Raw genomic sequence first — 14821 nt, 5'->3', positions numbered from 1 at the left:
CCTTTTCCGACAATGATGTTTTGTGATACCTATAGTTGTTCTCTGGAATCGGTATCCCTGTCAAAACATGGATGGCCAGCAAGTAGCATTTCGTTCCTTAACAAACTTAAAACAAAATACACTGCACCACTTCCTATCAAAGCAGACAAGTTTAGAGACATTATCTCCAGTTTGAAATGGGTCCCTACTGTTTATCATGATTGGTACAATTCCCTCTGAGCAGCAAGTAATTCAGCAGTTAGCCAAGGAGATGAGGAGGAAGAAGAAAGTTTGGTTTAAGTGTGATAAAAGAGACATGATAACTCAATGGGTACAGTTACAAACATTATGACAAAAAATTTAAAGGTATTGTGTGTTCTATACAAAAAAAGGGTAAATTCAGCATTTTGGTTCAATATCAAAGACTGTAGGATGTTAAGCCAACTTATTGAGCAAGTAAACAGTGTTAAATACAAAATGCTGAAAAGTAAATAATGTTATGTACATATTGACATAATCATGAACATTAATTTTTACGACTAATGGGACACACATAAATATTTATGATACAGGATTATCTAATAAACAATCATAACCATCTAAAACCACTACAATATTGCCTTGTTTTAATAAATTTGTTATTATTATTTTATTAAAACTTAAACCTTCAGTTTCTCAAATACACACATTTGTCCCTTAACATTGTTTACGGCCGAACCCTTCAAATACATTCTTGATTACATGACTACTATTACATTCTTTAAATGATAAATGCAATGGGAATTTTTAATTTAACACAATTTCTTGGGTATACACCATTTCAGTTTTGCACCATTGTCATGGGAAAAAATTTATAAATGCGAAATAAAAAATAAATAAATGTGAAAAACTAAACCCACAGAAAACAAGCCTAAATCAGCTGATGTCAAACAGATAAACCCAACAATGAACCTAAACACGTTATTATGGACATCACGACAACAGCACAGACAAACACATTCAAACTTAAATATCAGTCAGCACAAGAATTCTGTGAAAGGAATTCAGTCATGTAAAAGTAATAGCAGCACAGTCAAACACACTGGGCTAACGACAAGACAGTTTCAACAATAACAGTAAATGCAGACAGACAACAAAACTTCTACAACGCAGCGAAGGTACGAACACAACGATGACGATAAACAGATATTATGGAGAACACAATGACAACACTAATAAACACAGTAGGTTTCCTATGACAAAAAAGTCGTGAAATTTTGGGAACAGATGTCAGTTATAGAATAATGAGGAATGAAATGTATTATGTTGTATACTATGAAAAAAACCCTTGAATTATGAGCAACTGAAACTTGTAAAATAATTTATCAAACCAAGATATCTGATAAAATAAGTGTACATGATGCCCACCCTCATAAAAAAAAGTAAGAGGATGTTATTACTGTTTTTGTAATAAAATTTTCACAAATTAAGTGTTGCCAGCTTTTAATGGCAGAAGATGAAACATAAGGTAAATATAAATAAAATGTTATTTGGTTCTCGAATTAGTTTGACATGTAAGGGTGGTGAGTAATCTAAAGAGTTGCAAGACATGCTGCAATTAAAATAACTTCATACATTGATTCATATTACTCTATTTTCTTTGAATCAGTACAAGCACTGCCTTCACACAAAAAAAAAAGCCTGCAGTAACTGATTAAGTTCATTACTACACACATACAGTACTTGGCCAGTAATTGTTAAATCCCGGCTTCCTTGCCCATAACGTATCAAGCAATTCTTAACTGCTATATTGATAAAGGGGAGGACGAAATCACTATCTCACATTGCAAAGCATTAAAACTATTAGTAGCTAAATTTAATTAAATGAAGGTATGTTAAGTTATCTACATATACAAAGCACTGAAGCAGTTTCATCCAGAAACTAGCATATTGTCTTAACTTGCTTCTTACCCATCCTATTATAAGTGGAATAATTGGAAAAAAATTGTGCTAATTAATGTGAGGGACAAGTGTGTTAATTTAAAGTTGTGTACACCTGAGCCCTATTTCATAAAACTACAAGAAGTCACAAGTAAGTTATATTGTAGCTTGCAGCTAAGGAAAAATTTTAAAAAGTTGTTTCATAAAACTAGAAGTAAAAATTTACAATTACAAGAACAGATTTACAAGCCATAAGCTGTTCCTACAGATGATATTACCTTTGTGTTTCATAATGATTCTTGTAACCTACATGGGCTTGTAATTTATGTTGAAATTTCTACTAGTCTTAAAACCAAAGAAAATCATTTTTCAAATATAATTTGTATTCATAATGTGTAAGTACACTTGATAATGTATTCACAGACATTGATGGAAATGATATGTTATTGAAGTTAGGAGAGCATGCAATTTTCGACTCAGGATTAAAATCGTTATAGTGATATTTGAATATGAGAGATTCTGAATGAAAATTGCATTTTTAAGATTTTGTGGAGTTACATAATGTCAACTGAAACATCCAAACTAGCATAGGCTAGGCATCAATAATCTCAGTCCATTGCCACTTTGGTTATTTTTTTTATGCAACAAATACATAAAGAGTCCTTTACTTATACACTCATTTCCACATCAATAAAGCTTACCTACATATTATAAGCATTCAGACAATAACTTCACAAGCTACAGATAATGAAGATTTATAAGTCACAACATGTTTAGAAAAAGTTTTAAAAATCGGGCAACAGAATTTTTTAAACCTACTGATGCTCCTTTACTATCTTTTTAAACAACATCCCGAAATGTTGTAAATATTGCAGACCTAACCTAAATAAACTTCCATACATATTTACAGTACGGTACGTAGTTTAATTGTTGCCAACTTAACCTAAACATTTTGCAAGATTTTACAGAATTTTAAATGTTGCTAACCTAATCTTATTGGCATTTGACTTCTAATGTTCACATTTATGTTCAAAATCCTACTAAAATTTTAGAGATTTTTGGAAAATGTTTACAGATACATACATACTTTGAAAGCAATTAGAACTACTAAAACCATTTCCAAAATTTCTTTTCTTGGAAAATTTGATACTCTAGAAAATTACCCAATATATCTTTGTACGTACTTATTAACTTTCGCAAGCAATGAGTTTGCTATGCATTTTCAGGTTTTTCAAGTTAATACTTATATTTTTTTTACAGATTTTTTTTCTTCTCAATATGAAATTCCCTCCAATTATAAGCAATTCCAGCTAAATTGTAGACTTGTAATTCAGTTTAATTAGTGTTCAAACTTTTACCAGTCATAGAATTCTCTTTATAAAACAGTTAATTTTTATGATTGTAAAACTTTACTTGTAACTTGTAGCCTGTAGCACTGGTGCTGCGGTATGCACAACAAAATCTTACAAAGAACAATCAACTAACTCCACTGGGGTAGGCGTCGTGAAGTGCTGACAACAAATACTCCTGGGCGTCAAGGCTTCTGGCGAAAAGCTGCCGTTGTCTGCTGGTGTGCCTAGAATTGCCAACACGAACCCTTGGGGCATGCCTCATTTCTCAGCTGAACTCCGAAATATATTCAGCCTTTATACAAATTATCTCATCTTCTTTTCACCTCCTTAGGAGTGGAAAAAAATAGTCCAAAATGTGCTTTTATTTTTAAACCTGATTATAAAGGCTTTTTTTTTAGTTTGTAGTATACATTGTAACTTCAGATTCCTCTCAAAAATTATGTATTTACAACTTATGGCCTAAAGCACTTGAAAATTAAATCTCTAAACATATTTCGTCAAAAAAACCAGCAACTACAAAAGATTAAACAAAACAATTCCTGGACTGTAATTTAAGGAAGGTTGTAAACACAACCAGGCATGTTAAAGTTATACAGCATGTCCATAAAAGAATGTCTCAGTTTCAATGGTACATTGTAACAGTTTAATTTAGACTATTTACAACAAATTATACAACAAATTTAAGGTAAACTAACCAAGTTTTTTTTAACAAATGTTCACTATGTGCACCTTTAGTTAAATGGCACACATCAAACCTTAAGTCCATTTATTCCCACACTTCTGGAGTAATGGAAGCAACAAACAGCCTCTTCAATTCTGTGTCTCAACTCTGGCAAATCAGTAGGTAGCGGCGGAACATGGACACAACCTTTTATAAAGCCCCAAAGGATAAAATCGCATGGCGTTATATCAGGTGCGTGGATGCCAGCGAAAAAGAACTCTGTCATCTCGTCTATTAAGACAAATCCAACAGTCAGGGACATTGACAATCAAACTTTAAAAGAAATGCAAGTTAAACTGAAATTACAGATTCTTAGCAAATTGCAGAACACAAAATGCTTTACGCTCAGGAGTCACCATTTTGCGTAGATGGCGATGCAAGCGAGAAAACAAGAAAGCAATACTCTTGAATCACATATCTAAAACTGTTTTGAGTTACTCTTAAATTGTGACCTTGAACCAAAACTCTAATACTCATACAATTTATATTATTAAAGTTTATAACCGGGACATTCTTTTATGGACATCTGTATTTGCATTGGAGCTGCTGGAAACTATTTTTAAATGTGTTTTGTTTGGTAAATTTCAAATTTAGCGGCTCTTTCATAAAAAAAAGAAAAAAAAATTAACAATGGTGTTTTAGAGCACTACAGACTTTCCTTTATTTTCCTTGAAAAGAGTGTTTCAAAATTTCTACTGGTTTGAGAAATGACAGTTTATAGGTTACATTAGGTAGCCTGTGCAGTGATTCAGCCACTTCCATTGTGCTTTATAGCATAGCCCAGATTATTGTCACTGCCCTACTGTTTACTTGATGCTAGCTGAACTTGGATCCTGTGATTTTCCAGAGAACCTTAGGAATATAGCAAAGCCAAAGCTGTTATCAAAAAGACAGGCATGTTTAATGCCAATACATTATGGCCTGTGCCAAGACTGTTTCCCACCATAATTTGTTTCCATTTCAAGTGAAAAATATTATTCTGTTTCACAGTGCAAAAGTTTAACAAGGGAAAACATTACGTTTATAATAAAAACATTGAAGCCTCCAATGCATGTAACATCTGCATCTTTGGACTTATATAGTTTTTAATTGTATTCTAAAATATGGTTGCTGAATTTTTTGCTTAAAGCATTTCTTAAATAGTATGTAAACCTGTACTTTGAGTGATATACTAAGGTAACCTTCTTTATTAATCTGTAACTTTTTACTATTACAAAAAGTGATTGAATATCTTAAGTTCTTTACTGTTGCAATACTAATATGACTAATTATTGCAGTGAAAGGAGACTATCGTAATGAACTCCTAAAAAAAAAAAAAATCTATCATTCCGTAACAGACAATAGTTTGAAAGCAAACAGCGAGCAAAGTGGTTCTATACCCCCTCCCAAAATAAAATGGAATTCTTTGTACACTCCAGCATATTACCAACTATAGTTGTGAAACGTTCGTGAACAAACAAATCACTGTAAGAGAATTTTTTTTGTTTCCATCTCATGTAGTTAAAATATTTGTATAAAAATATTTTCCTACATTTTTTTTATGGGTGCATAATCTTTTTAGACAGTAAGTTGTAAATGCATTTTATCTTTTCTTTTGTTAAAAGGAATCTGTCCTTACAACATGTACTACGAATTAAACAACAGCCTGTATGTGTAAAATTTCACTTCACCCACTTAAGTTGATTAGGATCTACGCTTAGTCAAACCAAAATGTACTATTTTATCACTTTTACAGGGGTGGAATTCAAACTCATGCTCAATTATTTTTAATGTAGATTATACAGACCAAGACGTTATTAACAAAAGTATTATCATAACCTACTTATTAAATTTTGTATGCCAAAACAGAAAAATAGATAAACATGAAAAAAAAAAAGCGTTTTTCTATCATTTTTACAATAAGTTTTGTTAAGAGTATTTTCATTTTAGCCTGAAAGAGGTCTGCAGAAGTTTTGTCACTATGTTTTAGAAACATCCTGTACGTTCACAAACTAACAAAATCAACTACTGTTTAAGGATTGCTGACTACAGTTTATGTTAGCTGGTAATAAAACCTTTCAACATTAAAGTCTTATGATTGTTGGTAGGCATTTTACAAATTAAATAATAATAATAAAAAACAGTAAGATATTTTTTTAATTGCTCTAAATTATCTTATTTCCACATAAATAAACTTTATGTGCATGGGAATATATGGGTTGCATGTGTAGTGCAAAATCAATGACCACTATAAAACAACTTTTAACCCAACCAGTTCACAGATACCATCATCACGCTTCAGCGCATGCAAGCTGCAGTCTGTAAGCACATGTAATAATATGTTACAAAATTTAGGTTACACTATTAACATGTAAACAAACCATGTCACACCTTGAATAAAAGTACGTTAACTGCTGCTATCTATGTCTTTTTGTTTACTGTAGCTCAGTAAACCAACTGGCATCTCATAGACAGTATTTGGTCCAAATACAGCCTGCGTTAAGTACCTGATTTGGCAAATGCACATAAGGGTGTAGGTACACTTTCATGTATTATTCTACCTACATTGTAATACATCTTTTGTTGAACTGCCACAAAATTTTTACTTGTCAAAATTGTATTACGATATAAAATAACTAAATCCAATGCTTATAATTAAAACTGGTAAATGTACATTACTAATCTCAATCAGACCATACAGAACTCGCTATGTGCCACAATAATATATTCATATTGTCTAAGCAATGACTATTTGTTTGTACTCAAGAAACATACACATCAGCTCTTAATTTATGTTTGGCTGCCCAGTTCACTCATAAAATTTCCGTATGGGAACAGGCCCCCTCAGGTTTGGGGGTTTTGCCCCCTAACATTCCGCACATGGGGTTTTATACACAGACATGTACATTCAATTATTTTTACTTACTTAATTTGGCAAGCACATTGGCACATACAACAAACATAAGCAAGCCAATTTGGATGATTCTGGCTGTTCAGTAAGTATGAGAAATCATGAATGATGTGAGAATGTGCACAGTTTAAGTTTACCACTCAATCTACAGTATAACTAGGGCCAATGGAAAATGTTAAATAAAAATGGTCAATTTCGGTGAATAAAAACAGTTATTTTGGTACAAAATTCAGGTGGAAAAAAAATTGTTTCATTAATAAAATATAAAAATTTCATCATTATAACTTTACACATATATATTTATTTGATGAAAATTATTATTTTATTAGGTCAAAATTTATCAATAACAATGGTTTTAAGTACAACTATGACACCTTACAGTTAAATTGGCATACTGAGTTTACATTGTAACAGATTAAAATTCTCAAGATTGTATACATTTATAAAACAAGCCAGAAACTGATATGAAAAACATGCTTATTTAGGAGAAGATTAGTAACTCAAGTAAATTTTGACCACTATCTCAGAAAATAATTTTTTATTTACCTGCTGCTAAAGAGTCCCTCCTAAAACACATTGAAAACATTACCCCCAGGTTTTCCACCTCCAAAGATGTGCGTTTGTCATTTATTATAATGCTGTACGTTGAGAAGGCATGTTCGCTGTCAACATTGCACACTGGCAGCCAGGCTTGACACCTATCTTTGTTCACCTTATGCAATGCTTGAAATTTACAATGTTTTTCACACGTGTTTTCTTTTCCAATCTACGAGCAGGTTACAAACCTTGCACATCATAATGCCTTTTTCTTTATTGAACACAAATCTTTAGCTCTTTCGAAAACACTCGCAACTTTCAGCATTTTACATGCTTATTAACACGCCACAAAACATTAACGGAAAACAATCATAGAATACCAAAGATATACACATTACATCCACTTGGAAATGTTAAAGGAATTAATGTCGACAGATACGCATTCGTCTAAATAAACTATTAGAACATTTCGGTACCACTAATTCAATATTTTATATTTCATAACTTCCATTGCCACCTGCAATTAGCCAGCGAGTGGCTGAAGTTATGATGTTTATCACCACTCTTTACTCTATGGGTGCTGCAGAAAAACAAAATAGTCAAGACGGCATCCCGCGTATAACTGCTTTGTATTGTAAACAATGTTTTGTGCATATTTCAGAATGATTCAACCTAAAAAAAAAAGTTAATTTTGCGCAAATATTGTGATTCCGTCGTATTTCATGAAACATTACGGATTTCGCACATCATAACAAATTTCATTAAAACTAAATGCAGCATATTAACTTCTTATTGCTACTAAGATAGGTAAATTGCATTACACATCACGTCAAGTGATTTTTTAAATTTCGCGATTTCGTCATTAACGAAATTGGACTACCCCTAGGTATAACCTACCTACGAAGTTACTACTAAACATCAAAGAAACAAAATTGTAGATCTATGCTAATTATGTAGGCCTGCCACATTTGAAGACTGTAGATTTCCGTTATGTTTTGTATTTTAGAAAATGTATTAGATTTTATATAAATGTAATTTTTTTACAACTAGTGTCTTCAAAATTGGCAGACATATTCACATATTTAATGGCCACAAGCATGTAAAATTTGGTTGTATTAATTGCCATATAAGAAAGGAAAAACAAATAAGAATGTGTCGAGATTTACATTTCATCTAAGTTGTTAACAACACAATCTAAGGTAAAACCAATAAATATACAGCATATATATACATATATTTAACGTGAACAGGCCTGCGGAGTTTTAAGACTGAGGACTGAGGACTGAGGACTAAGACTGTCCATTTAGTGTGCAAAAGAATAAAAAAATTACATTGTAAAAAAAGCACATAAAATATCCTTGATCTAAAAATATGGCTCTATCTCGAGCATAACATAGAAATATGTATGCAACTTAAAAGTTACCATTTAAACTGTTAATGTTTCACTAGCTCTTGATAAAAGCACTTAATTTAATAACATATAAACTATTTTTGACTGTCTAAGAGGTTGAAAGTAAATTTAAATTAAAAAAATTGGTTGTAAAGTCGGTTTACGGGCGATAATATAATGTGACATCATAACAAAACATTGATGAAATGATTGCATACTTTTATGAATAAAATTGAATCATTTAAATTTTAATAATAAAAGAATAAATACTTGAAATTATACTAGTTGACGTCGACCGGGGCTACGCCCTCCCTATGCCCGATGTGCCTCACGCCGTCGCCACCCCTCTCCTCCCACCACCACCCTCTATTTCAAACCTCCCGCCCCGTGCATGTGTGTGTGTGTGTGTGTGTGTTGGGCGCCCGGCAAGAGGCGGTGCTAGAGTCAGTGCGACGACCCCTTTCTTTTATTAAAATAAACATAATGTATAAACCTTTTTATGTAATAAATTATCCCCAATTGTCACGCCTCAAGTTTTAGTAAGTAAGGACTGCGCAGCGCCCCATGCGGGCATCCGCAGAACTACCCGCCAATAGTTTTTAAACTTTTAATAAGAAATAACACCATAACTAAAGGTTGTTAATTATAAATAAGTGTACTTAAATCATGTTTGTTTTTTAAATAATATTTGTTTGATTAAGTATGTTACCGGACGGCTGCCTGGTAACAAAGCGGGAACTTAACCCTTCCCGGCGGCCATGATGCTCTGGTCTCGTCAGTCTGTTTCCGTTCGCCGCCTGGAGTAGGAGCGGCCCGCGCACCTCGTCGACTTCATCTCTTTTGTTCACTGATCCATTAGTTTCCGTCGCATCTTTAAATAAATCTAAAACCTTTTAACTTCTTCGAGGCCTGCTCCAGGTGGTAGACTCTTTCGCATAAATATTTGTTTTCCGTTTACGGATATTTCGTACGCGTAATACGTGATTGACTCTCGAGGCCAGGCCACGCGGTGACCTGGTCAGCCTATAAACTGGTTATCACCCGCAACGGTGTTTTTTAGTACTTTACGTAAAACTCTTTTAACATTTTTGTAACGTGCCGTGTAATAAAATCGCTGGTAATAAAATCACTAGCTCAGAATGTGTGGTTCAGTGGTCACGTGTATAATTCCCTGAGTTGCGAGGCGTGTGGGACGCCTCAAGAGCCCACGAACACGATGCATGAGGGGGGAGATTAGCCTAGCCTCACACGGGTCACGTCACGACCCTGAGCCGAGAGTTCGTAGCCGGGTCCACGTGCCCTTCCATGTGGTGGCGCCCAAATTACTCCTTTTTCGCCCATCCGAAAACCCCCCCCTACGACATAGTAATAAGATTTTTAAAATGCAAGAATAATTAACCTTTATTGCCGAAATTGTTGTTGTAATAAGCAATTAAAACCACATTAACTTTTCACTTCACTTTATAAACAGTTGACAAAACAGTTCACGTGTAGATGACTTGTAATTAATTTTAAAAACTGGCGTTTAGCTATAAAGTTTAAATATAATTATGAACAAGTTTTCATATAAATAAACTGTAATCAAATATCTATCATTAATTATATAAATCACCATAATTTTTTATTAGTTAATTGTAACATAACCTATTATTACTGCACACGCCGACAGCGTAACGGAACAATGAGCGCAACGGGACACTTTTTTGTGCGTGCAGCTGGCGTTCATTGATTTATTAGATGTTGTCACGTCAAAAGTTTTAAAAGTAATGATTGTGGTAAGTGTGTATTCTGGGTCTCCCGACTAGTTTTACGAACAATATCTGGCTCACGAAGAGTGAAACTGGTCATCACTGCTGTACACGTATGATGTATTTTGACCTGATTTCGATGTAATTATCATAGAAACGTTTGGGACTTAGCCGATTATAATTATAACGTTTGGAATAAACATTGGGCCATAAAATTGTACTATAATATAGCTTCTATTCATGAATTAATGGACATCAATATAAATGTTTTGAGTAAGTAATCATTTAGGCTGCATGTGTGAAGTATGCCTATATGGTATATAGCTTTGTAAAAACCCACTACCCCTGAGTAGTAGTTGTATTAATCTTTTGTGGTTTTGTGTGTGACAGCTGCAGAGTGCAGCAGAGTCTGTTTTCACTGTTGCAGCAACTTGGAGGACGAAGAAGAAGAGAACGTCCCCATGCCGGACGTGATCGCTCCGTACCAGAACTTCCCGATAGAGGACGACCAGTTGGACGCTCCATCAGAGCTCGACTCCGAAGACGAGGAGGAGCCGGGCCGCTGCTGCCGTTTTTGGTCTCAGTTTTGTCGCATGTTGAACCACTTCTGCGAATGGTTCATAACTTACTGCCTGTAAAAGTTAGAACCAGTTGTAAACATATTGTTTACTTTTGAGGACCACCGACCAGTAGTCTGACTCGCTAACAAAAAGTCGGGAAAAATCACAAACATTTTAAAATCCTCAAAATAAAATGATGTAAAGGAAATTTTGTTTTATTCAGTTTTAAAGGTAACCCTGAAATCAAAACATATGAGAATAAAAATGGTATATTAAGAGTTCACAAACCTTACATTCTAAGGATCACACAGCACATTTACAAACATTATTATTAGAGACCGGAAAAATTTGCGGGTTCAATGACCTTTAGGATAGACTCCAATATCCTTTACACACTCGGGAAAATGCCAACTGTTCATTGGCTGCTGACTTGTGAGTCGTCTCGACTGGGTGGCCTGTGATTCGACACTTCTATGAGTGAGGGTCTCTAATTGGCCCACTGTCCTCCAGATTCACAGTGGACCAATGGCAGAAGCAGCACTAAGGTATAATTATTTGAATTTTAGCATAGCACGTAATGAACCCGCAAATTTTTCAGGTCTCTAATTATTATTAAATGCATAATGTCTGGGCTATTTGCCAAATCACAGCCTTAAGCCAAGGCCACACAGAAAGCCACGCTATGTTCGCTATGTTCGCTATGTTCGCTGCACCAGGTGGCCAGACAGGGTAGTCCAGTTCGCGATGTCGGAGAAACGCATGGCGTCAGATTCAAGTGATGATTCCGACGATAATATTCTGCTGGCTTCACAGAATGTAAACGTAAAAAGAAATAGGTTAATGAATTTAATCTAAAAACAAAAGAATTTCATCATTTGATGATGCAGTTGCTTGTGAGGATGAAAACAAATTTATGGATTATTTCAGAATAAATTTAACTCAATTTCATATCATTCCTTTGGAATCAAATCCCAGGCATTGATTGACCTGCATATCCTGCCTTTTACATTCTTCCATCAATTTAGTCCATAAATATAGATAATTTTGTAATCTTCCAATGTACTTTTTCCATAGACTATTTAAAGCACAATACCGAGAGAAATTAAACTTTATAAAAATAAAATGCAGTACAGCACAATTCTACGTGAAAACAGATGTTTTTGATTATCTGTGCATGCGTGAAGTTGGCAACATTTAGAAAAATAGCAGAGAACCAGACACCCGGACACGTTGCCAGGATCACCAACATAGGGAACACGGCTTCATCTTGCCGTAACTGAAAAGTCTTTTCTTCTACACTTATATGCCTTCAATTATCATATAATCCAAAAAAAAAAAAATGGTTATAACAAAGGTGATGCAATTCAAATCCTTAACCACTGCCCAGTGACAAGAGATAGCTATGCTGTTAGATATTAACTGAACAACAATTAGTCTATGTTCTTTAAATGATTTATGCAATGGGGAATTTTGATTTAATGCAGTTTTTTGGACATACACCATTGCAGATTTGCAATGTTTGTCGTGGAAAAATTCCAAAAATAAAAAATAAATAAAAATATGAAGATAAAGAATTTACAGAAAACAAGACAATCAGCTGATGTCGGACAATCGGAACCAAATAGTACCAATCTGTGATGGTATATGTCCAAAAACCTGCATTAAAACATCGAGTCTGATTCTTTGCTAAGATATGATTATTTAACTGCTATATACTATTTCTTTTATGGACTTATTTTGTGTAACAAAGTTGTGTTCCTCGTCTACTACGTTTTACCCACTAGGCCACCCATACAGAGTAAAAGGGTCTTAATTGCAATGAAAACTATGGTGTCACACACTGGGTGCTAATTCATAAAACTACATACATATCTACAAGCTACACATAATAAGTTACAAGTGGAAGTTTTACAATTGTAAAACTGAACTGTTTCATAAAGAAAATTGTTCAACTTTTACACGTTGGCACACTAACAAAACCAAATTTATAGTCTTCAACTCAGATTCATATCGAAACACCAAATTTTATGTGAAAATTGAAATGTAGGTAGTTGCTAAAAGAGCGGCTCATTAGTGGAAAAAAATTTCCAAATGGAATTTCTGAGTTAATGCTTGTTTTTTGTTCCGCAAAATGACTTTCAGTAATTTTAATTTTGCTAATGCAATTTAACCAACCATTCATACAATTTTACAATATTTAAAATATAGATAACTTTAACCTTATTAACGGTTTACACAATTTTTACAGTATTTTAAATGCAGCTAAGCTAACCTAACCAAACATTCAGATGATTTAACACACTTTTAAATGTAGCTAACTTAAACAACCATTAAAACAATGGATTGCAGTAAACTAACTAAAATATTGAATTTTCTTATATAAAATTGTTAGAAAAAATATTAGGCAGTAAAATAAATCTATTATCAAATTTTTATTACCTTTTCTTTTGGTTCATAGGGGTGGAATTTGGAAATTACATATAGCCTAGTGTTAAGTTAGCAAAAGACCTTACTAAAAAAATCTCATTAAAATCCATTTAGTATTTGCTGAGTGATGCTGGACAGACAAACAAACAAACAAACTTACAAAATTTAAAAAACTATATTTTTAGGTTCCAAACAATGCAAATAGCAGTTTTCAAAAGATTTTTTAAATAAATTCATGTAATGTAGAGATTTTCCACCAGAAGAGTTTTATTATTAGTATAGATTATACATGCATAAGTTGAAAATGTTCAGCTTAGTTGAAAGTTACAAGGCATTTACACAAAGACCTTATATACCAGGACGAAAGGATCAAAATGACTTCCAAGTTTATTAAAGATAAAACTAGTACTAAACAATGAACAGGACATGTGAGGGTTTCACTTTAAAATAGAGTAATTGACTAAATATCTCAGATAGATATTATCAAAGTTGGAAAATAAACATCAGGTTTAAAAAAAAAACCAAAAAACCTGGGATTTTTTAAAACCAAGTATTTTTTTTTTTTTAGGTTTAGATCAGGTTTTTTATTAAGTTGGTTATTTTGGTTGTCACCATGTTCAAAGCCCTAAAACATCCTGCTTTCTGCCACTCTAGTTGAACCAGAAACTTTACAAAATCAAAGAACTCAAGTCTACAGAAAGGGTATTTTTCCCTACAGGAGGAGGATTCTCCATAGAATAGGTGTTTCCCACAGAATATTTACAGTAGTCAAGAGATTTCCCACAGAATAAGAATTAAATATGAAATATTTTTATTTTATTTTATGTTAGAGGAGTATTTAGCTAGGCAAGATTTACAACTTATTCTTAGCTAGGCAAGATTTACAACTTATTCAGACAATTAAAATGATAAGATCTTGATTATTATACAACTTTTTGTTCCTGTACATCACAAGAAACATTAATGACCAAAATTTTGTCATTATGAGAGTGGAATTACACCTTTCATTAAAATAATTAAAAAATACAATATTGAAAAAACCACTTGGTTTAAATCAGCCAACCCCAGATATTATTGACTAGTTCATTGTTTCAAATTAATTTTCTTTTATATAAGGTTCAAAAATTACTAGTAAAGCATTTTAAGTGCACGGACTGTTAGGGAACGGGACTCGCGTTCAAGTATTCCGCTGTAAGATCAGCACTCGTGAAGTATTGCACATAGCATCAAGCATGATAAAAAAGGATCAAAATTTCTTTAAACTAATAGATAAAAAAATGCACAGGATATGGTAGGG

General features: G+C 33.4%; 1 long non-coding RNA gene across 1 annotated transcript in view; it reads left to right on the top strand.

Annotated features, from left to right (window-relative positions):
• Window positions 1–11305, top strand: part of LOC134529063 (uncharacterized) — a 52168-nt gene extending 40863 nt beyond the window's left edge. Inside the window, exon 2 of the long non-coding RNA XR_010074452.1 lies at window positions 10965–11305. This is a non-coding gene — a long non-coding RNA (uncharacterized LOC134529063). The remainder of the gene's footprint in view (window positions 1–10964) is intronic.
• Window positions 11306–14821: the final 3516 nt, after the last annotated feature.

The sequence above is a fragment of the Bacillus rossius genome, chromosome 2 (assembly GCF_032445375.1).
Source record: "Bacillus rossius redtenbacheri isolate Brsri chromosome 2, Brsri_v3, whole genome shotgun sequence".
NCBI lineage: Eukaryota > Metazoa > Arthropoda > Insecta > Phasmatodea > Bacillidae > Bacillus > Bacillus rossius.
The sequence above is the reverse complement of the archived record's forward strand: the minus strand, read 5'-3'. Positions and strand labels throughout refer to the sequence as shown.